This window comes from Pteropus alecto, unplaced genomic scaffold, assembly GCF_000325575.1.
Source record: "Pteropus alecto unplaced genomic scaffold, ASM32557v1 scaffold115, whole genome shotgun sequence".
Taxonomy (NCBI): domain Eukaryota; kingdom Metazoa; phylum Chordata; class Mammalia; order Chiroptera; family Pteropodidae; genus Pteropus; species Pteropus alecto.
Window position 1 is genome coordinate 3,129,867 of NW_006436814.1, and position 8,728 is coordinate 3,138,594.

The window sequence follows — 8,728 nt, forward strand, 5'->3', positions numbered from 1 at the left end:
TTACATTGAACTGTGCAGCTCTAGATATTGGAATATTATAGGCAGACCTTTTTTCTGTCTACACTCACGCTCTTGGTAATTTTATCCAGTCACATGGCTTTCTATACCATTCACATACCAATAACCCCAAAGGTACAACTCCAGCCAGATCCCACCCCTGAGCTTTCATTAACCCAAAAACAAAAGCGAAAGTCAGAGGCAACAAGCTTTTATTTGAAAGCAAAAGAGTTGCAATTTGGGGACACGGATTCAGGCAGAAACTCAAATTGTGTCCCAATTATGGGGTGATGGCAAGGGGTTTTATGAGAAAAGAAAAGGGATAATTATGTGATTATCTTTTGGTGCTAACAAGCTGAGTTACTCTTTAGCGATACATAGCTATTTACTAATTCTAAAGAATGTCCGTAATTATCAGTCCTTGTAGGTAGAATTTCTCCTTTCCTGTTAGCTTTACAAACAGTTGTTTGGAAGACAATGTTGCTTTGGCCCCATCCAGAGGTTATGTTGCTCAGGTCAGACATTCTAAGGGGCAGTTCCTCTGGCATGGCTACTCGGCTCTGTTTCAAAATGGCTCCACGTATGTCAATTTTCACAGCTCCAAAAGAGAATATTAAATTACCTACTTGAGAATTCTCACTTGGATGTCTTCTGGACATCCCAAACCTCACATAACTGAAACTGAGCTCCTACTATGCACCGCTGCCCCAAACCAATGAAAACCGTTGAGTCCTTTTCCGTTTTTACCGTCTTAATGATGACTTCAAACTTGCAGCCAGCTGCTCAGGCCAGATCCTTGGAGTCATCTTTGCTCTCTTCCTCTCAATGCCCTCCTTCCCCCATCAAATCCATTGGAAAAATCCCATTTACTCTACCTCAAAAGATATGTGGATTTTGACCATTTCTTAGCACTGTCGCTGTCGGCATCCTGGTCCAAGCCACCATCCCCTCTCACCTAGATTATTGCTAACGCCTTGTAACATTTCCCTGAGGCTGACCTTGGTCTCTGTTCAGTAGTTTGTAGTAGATAGTCAGAATGGGTGTTTAAAACTAGGCTTTGAAAAAAAATAGGTAGAGAGACTTTTCTGCTCAAAAGTGACTCCCATCTTACTCAGTAAAAAGGAGAGTCCTTATTATGACCTACAAGCTCCTTCATGATGTGTCTTCCCATCATCCCTCTGACCTCATAGCTCTATGGTCCCCTCATCAATCTGCTTAAACTACAGTCTATTCCTCTCATACACCGGGCATGTCCCCGCTTAGGTCCTGTGTTGCATTCTTCCATCTGGAATGTTCTCTCAGATATTTGCATAGCCAGCTCCCTCTTCTCCTTCAAGCCTTCCTTCAAAGCCACCTTCTGAGTGAGGCCTCCCTGGCCAGTCATCTAAAATTTCACAAACCCATATTATTATTTACGTAACATATTGTTTACCTTGATTACTGAGGTTTTGGGATTTTTTTTGTTTTTGTTTTGATGGCTCTGTAAATTTTGCACCTTATGCCAAATGAGGTTCTCTAGTCCTGGTTCTGGCACTTTGATAAGTGCCTGTGAAATACGATCTTCTGATATAATAATAAATATACATTTGGTCTTAATCCTGGGTTTCTGGCACAGAGCTCCTAAAATCCTTATTAAGAAAAGAGAGTCTTTGTTATTCATAATAAGCACTTTTTAACCATACCTGAATTTATGCTAATGAGGTGAATCTCGGTGGGACCCTTGATAGCTTCAGGATGGGGCCAATGGTTTCATCATGCATGCTTCCAGATTGGTGAACACAGTCATATGTCGGGAGGGTGCCTACCCCAACTCCGCAAGGGTAGAAGCTTCTCAGGACACTTCCAGACCTCGTTCTGTTTGCTTCTTCATCTGGCTATTCATTTGTATTCTTTATAACATTCTTTAAAATAAACTATCATAGTAAGTAAAATATTTCCCCGAGTTCTGTGACACATTATAGCAAATTATTGAGTTTGATGAAGAGGGGTCAGGGAACTCTCAATTTTTAGCCAGTAGATCAGAAGTATGGGAGGCCAGGACTTGTCTGAAGTGGGGGTCCGTTTTGTGGGACTAAGCCCTTAACCTGTGAGGTCCGTGCTACCTCCAGGTAGTTAGAATTTAATTGAATTGTAGGACATCCATCTGGTTCCAGAGAGTTGGAAAATTGCTTAATGTGGGGAAAAAACACCCACACATTTGACATCAGAAGTATTGTAGTAAAAAGAGATCAGGACACTATAGAAATGTTAGGTGTTTTCTATTTCTTAGTCTCATTCCATGCAAAAACACGATTTTTGCTAATTACTTCATAACTTTTTGAACCTGATACACTTATAGTTTGAAAATATCTATTTTCTGGAAAAAAACCACTAGCAAAAAAGGGGAACATTCCTGTAGAAAAGAGCATTGGGTTATGGTGAAAATAATAAGGCTTTGAAGCCAGAAAGACCTGGGTTCAAATCCTTGTTCTGTCAATTATGCATTTGAGTTTGGTGAAGTTACTTAAATCTTTTAGCCTTCATTTCTAATATGAGATTTAAATTTGTAAATTAGAGTTGTAAATATTTGTAAAGTTTCTGGCATAAAATCAGTGCTAATAAGTAGCTATTATTTTATTATAAGTCCATCGGAAATATCCATATCGTGGGTGACTAACCGCTCATTCTACCAGGAGACTGTGATTTAGTTTGGTATAATTTAGAGTTTCCTAGGCCAGTGTTTCAAACTTTGGTCTTTGTAACATAAAGCTGAAAGCTTAGTTGAAGAGCTTGCTTTCACAGTAGCTTAAATAAAATCAAGTCTCTACTTTCTGGCAGAAATAACAGTATCTAAAATGGACTTGTATGGTTCCTAACACATGGAAGGCACTCAGTTTCACACAAGGTTAATTTTGGAGCTATGTTTTAAAAGTATCATACTCATTAAAAATTACAGATAGCAATACAAAAATATCAATACAGTAGTCATTGTGGATGGTGTTGGTTTTCCACAGGCCTCAGCAGGAGTGTTACATTGTTTGCAGAAGATGAAAAGAGTCTGTGAGACGTTTCTGCTGTTACCTGATTACTCTATTAAGGTTCATTGTTTTCACTGTTGAAGAGGAGAAAGCTGTTTGACTTTTGTCAATTGGCAGGTAGGTATGAATAAAACCCTTTGAAGGATTATTAAGTTTTTGTGCACATTAGAAGATTATGTATTATGTATTGGTTCATAGGATTATGTCTTTATAATCTTTTGTTTTGAAATTTAGAAATTGGAAGATTATGAGAGATGACTTATGATTCCTTAGGTCATTACTTGAAGGTGTGTTATGTGAACAAATTATACCACTTGTATAATGATGCATATTAATTTCACAGGTGAAAATTATTGCTACTTAAATATGTGTGTGCTTTGTTAGATTTTTATAAAATAGTACCTTGTCATCAGGCCCTTTTATCTTTTTACCCAAAAGGAAAACAAGAAACCAGAGGTTGCTTTGCTTATGCCAAAGTGAGTCATTGACAGTCAGGAAAAATAGATTCCTTTCTCTATTAAACCAATTTTTAATTTCTTAAAAGAGTTTTTTTTGAAATTTCTCTTGCTTTCGACAAATTTCTTTCTTTCTTTTTTAAAACAATGCCTCTATTGGTATGCTGGTATTAACAATCAGCTGTCGGGGGGCGGTGGGGGGGGAAGTCTTGATTTGTAGTATTTGCCAATTTCCATGGTGTAACTACTCCCATTGTGGATGATTTCAAGTTACTAATGTGACTTGAACTCACAAAATTCCTGCAAATTTAGCAATTGTCCCTAGTAAGCCAGTATGAGTGGCTTCCTCGCACCATTGGATACCTCGTTTATTAAAAATAAAAACGTTAACATTAGTAAAGCATAGATCTCTGAGGATTTGTACAAAGGACATTTTAAATTAACAAACAGATTTTTAGTTTAATAGTAGAAAAAAGGAGAAAATTATACATAAAAGAGAAGGGAAGGAAAAAGATAGAGATAGCTACCTTAATTGACCAAAAAAGACTTTATTTCTGTTGCTTCCCTAAAAGATCAACCCAGATTAGTTCCTTTTCCCTGAGTCATTCCAGCATGATGGGAGATTGTTAGAAAAACTAGAGATCAGGAGATGGGCCTGTGTTCTACTATTTTGCAACTTTCAGTGTCCTGAGACCACGTATATTCTAAAATGTAGTAGCACATGAGAGAAGTTCTGACTTGTATCAGCTGCTTTCCCTGCTTTCTGTTTGCATTTAGAGGCATGGCATTATCACTAGTGATCTGCAAATAATTCTAGCAATCAAAAAAAATAAATAAATAAACCAACTTATGGGTGACTCATTACCTCTTTCCTTCCCATTTAGCCATAACTGCCATACCATTTCCTACAGGTGGGTCATGCCCACGTCTGCTTTTCCGCGTGACGGACCCCAGAGTGCGGCAGCCCAACCCACGCATTGCACGTATAGTTCTCTTCTTTTAGCTTGAAATAGACCTTTAGAACTACCTTAATGTTTCTTTATCTATCTTTTTCTGATTTACCATGTCAAAGATAAACAAAGTTAGGCACTGGTTGAAGTGGTAAGGACAGATTTTAGTCAGTAATATATTATTGCAATAGGAGGAAGAGTCTGGTGTTAATTGAAGTCAACAGAGGTGACTGGACATTTAAAGGAGGGAATAGGGAGGGAGGTGAGCAGGAGCTGAGTAGAGTTGGAAGAAGAGAGTTGGTCCATGTGAAACCCATTTGGTTTGCTAATTGGTACTTACTATATAGCTAGGCTCCTACTCTCCCACAGAGGCTGGGAAACAGGGGCCCTATCTTCAGCTATTGGCTGGAGTGAATACTAAATTACTTTGGCAGCCTTGATTTTTCTCAGGCTTTTCTTTAAGGGAGTCTAGTGTCATTCTAGGCATGCGACCTTGAGCTGTTATAAGCTACGTTGGTGTTTGTTCAAGTCTTATAGGCCAAGGATGAGGCCTGGTCAAGAAGAGGGCTCTGAGGAGCCTGGCTAGAGTTTGGTCAAGGAGAGAATCTTTGTTGGCTAGCAAACATTGACAAAATGTTCCAGTCATTCTTCTCTCTTCTCCAGCCCCAAGTCCTACCTCTCGCCCGTGACACTCAGAGGGCTGGATGTCTGATTTCATGAAGATGATGGCCAGCAGCCTTGTCCATGAGTCGACTGTCTTCTCCTATAGGAATGAACTTCTATTCTGGTCTCTAGAGAAAACGAATCCCTTGGAAATTTTTCATATGGAGGATACTTCAAGAAGAACCTAACCTTCTGAGGCTGCTCAGTCAGTACAAAAGCAAATCCTTCTAAGACTCCTTCACTACAGATTGCTTTTGCCTGTTTTTGAACTTGAAATTAATGGATTCATATAGATGTATTCTTTCTTGGCTCAAAGTAGTATTTGCGAAATTTAGTCATATTATTTCGTGTTACAGTGAACCAAAAAACATGCACCGGTGACAACAGGAACCTGGTCTCAGTGGCAGGACTGCAAATAAGAAACAGTGATTCCCATAGCTGTTTTCTGGCCCCTTCTGCAAAGCCAGCACCTGCTCCATTTTTAAAAATTATGATTATAAAAGTCATACATACTTATTTAAAAAACAAAAGTTCAAGTATAGAAAGGTAAAGAGTACAAATCCCTTTCCTCTTGCATAATTCATACAGACCCACTTCCCAGTAATAATCAGTGTTACTATTACTAATAATAGGTAACATTTATTGAGCAGTGACTATATGTAAAGCATTTTTCGATTTTATCACTTTTGTTTTATTAAGGTTTGTCGCTTAAGATTTGTCCCAACAGTTTGTAGGCATATACACACATCTCTTTCATCTTAAATAAAGTATTATGTCCTCATATTGTAAGGACACTTGTTCTTTTCATGTATAATATATCATGCATAATTTTCTATGTCACTGCCCATGAAATGAACGAGGTGCTCTTTTTAACTGCGTACTGTAGTTTCTATTGAATTGATATACCATACTTTACTTAACAAGTCCTCTGATGAAGGACATTTGTTTTTGTTATTATAACCAAATGTAAATTCCATGAGGGTTGGGGCTTTGGTTTGTTTTGCAGTATCCCAGTATTGTATTCCTACTGCTAGGAATATAGTAGGTGCTCAATATTGTACACCCACCAGATGGACAGAAATTAAAAGTTTGATACTACCAAGAGTTGGAAAGCATGCGAAACAGCAGAGAATTATCATATTGTGCTGAGAGTGTAAATTAGTACATTTGCTTTGGAGAGCAATTTGGTTATATCTCAAATGTGCATATTCTAGCACTTAGACATATATCAAGATATACTCTTTCACAGGTACTCCAGGAGACATGTACGAGAATTTTCATCTTAGACATATATCAAGATAAAAAAAAGGGTACTCCAGGAGACATGTACAAGAATTTCATTATAGCATACCTTGTATTGTACAAAACTTGTCCAAAAGCATTGTAGCATGGTGTTGTATTATTTTCTCCTTCTACACACACATACCACACATTATAATTTGTTCTGAACCATTTGAGAATAAGCTGAAGACATCATGACCAAATAAGGTCATGCAAAAGGATTAGCATTTATTAAAAAGTCAAACTATGCAAAACAATACTATAATGCTTAGAAATATATACATATATAGCAGAAATGGAAAGGTAGGAACAGGAATCGTGAACACCAAATTTAGGCAAGTGGCCACTTTGAGAGCAGGGCAGGAACTGTTCAGGGCTGTCTGCCCAGAAGCCTCACTATCCGGAATATTTTTCTTAAGTTGTATGTGTCATGGGTATTTTTGGCTTTACCTTTTTTTGTATGATTTCATAATTTATTAAAGCATCCATCTACTCATATTTTAATGAGAGTTTTAAAAAATCAGGAGTGGATGTTGAATCTTATCAATGGACTTCTTGATGTTTATTAAAATACCACTTTACTTCAAAATCTGACCCTGGTTTCTGTACCTGGTAAATAGGATACACCTAATAAGGGTTTATTGGATAAATAAATGAGTATCTGTCCCTCAATCCTGTATCTATGTCCTACTAATTTAAGTCAAAGCCAAGTTCCTCTCGAAGATACCCTCTTCAGTGAACTATACCCAAATACTGCACATGCACGGGTCCTTGGACAATTGTTTCTTTTGTTCCTTCTGCCCCAGAGATAGTTCCTCTCCTCCTTTGCTACGTATACTGTAATTGAACTGTTTATCCCCCAATTAGGGAATCTATTTTAGGGCTTGACACAGATTAGGCTCCGTGGAAATGTTGCTGAATGGCATTAAACAAAACGACATATTTACACGTGTCTGATACAAATGCATGTAAATGGTTTTTGAAATACATTTTTATTTTAGAATAGTTTTAGATTTACAGAAAAGTCGAAAAGATAGTACAGAGCTTTCCCTTGTACCTCTCACCATTTTTCCCTATTGTTAACGTCTTACACTAATTCGGTACATTTGTCACAATTAAGGAACCAATATTGGTATATTGGTAATTAAACTCCATGCTTTATTCAGATTTCACTAGCTTTTCTCTGATGTCCTTTTTCTGTTCAAGGTTACCAGATTGCATTTAATCATCCTAGGCTCCTTTAGTCTGCGACAATTTCTTAGACTTTGTCTTTGCTTCTGAGGAGTTCTGTCAGATATTTTGCAGAATATTTACCATGGTTAGATCAAGATTATGAGTTTTGGGGAGGAAGACCACAGAGATAAAGTGTCATTGTTATCACATCATATCAAGATGACGTGCTGTCAACGTGGCTTATCAGGGACCATCTTAACCTTGATCATTTGGCTGAAGTAGTGTTTACCAGGTTTCTCTACTGCATTATCCCTTTGCCCCCTTTCTATATTCTGTTAGCAAGTCACTAAGCAAAGCCTATCTTCAAAGGGGAGGGAGGAACTCCACAAATTATTCGGTATGTCTTGGTGTAGCCGCCAGCCCCCGAAAAGACACACGGACCACCAGAAATCAATGAGTTCTAAAAAACATGCTCTTTATTCAGCCAGCTGGGTCTGCCAGGGGTACGCAGACCCCAAATTAAGCAGCCCCGAAATGTAGAGGTACAGGGTTTTTAAGCCCTAAATCCCATTCCTCATTCTGTCTTAAACACAAAGGTCTATTCTTCTCTTATTCACTACCTGTCAACCCACAGGTCAGTTGTGCAAGCGGGGGTACAGAAGCAGAAAGCTTATTGTTAGAATGTTACGTTCCCATGGGTGATAGCCTATGTTCCCATGGGCGATAAGCCAAGCAGTAATTTTCCAGCCAGCACAGTCTCTGTACTGAGCGATTTGTCTCCTTCCCATTTTATGTATTTAGTACTTGAGCCTATACTTATATTAAGGTTTTGGAATATATGGATAATAGTGCTCAAGAAACCTTTGCTTTCTTTTACATTTTGAGGATTTCCTTTACGTCCCAGCTCAAATGGCAGGATAACTCTGGGAGTTATTTCCTCACGGAGCTTCAACAGTAACAACTGTGTCACCGCCATGAAGCAGGGTCCCCGAAGGAACGGGTACTAAGGCGGTGGAGTTAGGGGCTCGTGGCAGAGGCGCTGCAGAGTTGGGCCTTGGGCAGGGCTGAGATGATCATGGAGACGCCAGAGCCCGCGTCAACCCACCACCTCCACTCAGCTTCGCAGACATCACAAGGCCAGCGTGTTTCGAAAACAAACAAAAAAAAAAGATGGCTTGGTGTCGGCAGTCCC

The 8,728-nt window shown here is 38.7% G+C and overlaps 1 long non-coding RNA gene across 1 annotated transcript; it reads left to right on the forward strand.

Annotated features, from left to right (window-relative positions):
• The first annotated feature begins 2,996 nt into the window (after window positions 1–2,996).
• On the forward strand, window positions 2,997–5,863 carry LOC112481716. Its single transcript, XR_003047005.1, has 2 exons — window positions 2,997–3,131; window positions 5,083–5,863. It is a non-coding gene; the product is annotated as an uncharacterized LOC112481716 (long non-coding RNA).
• The last annotated feature ends 2,865 nt before the right edge of the window (window positions 5,864–8,728 follow it).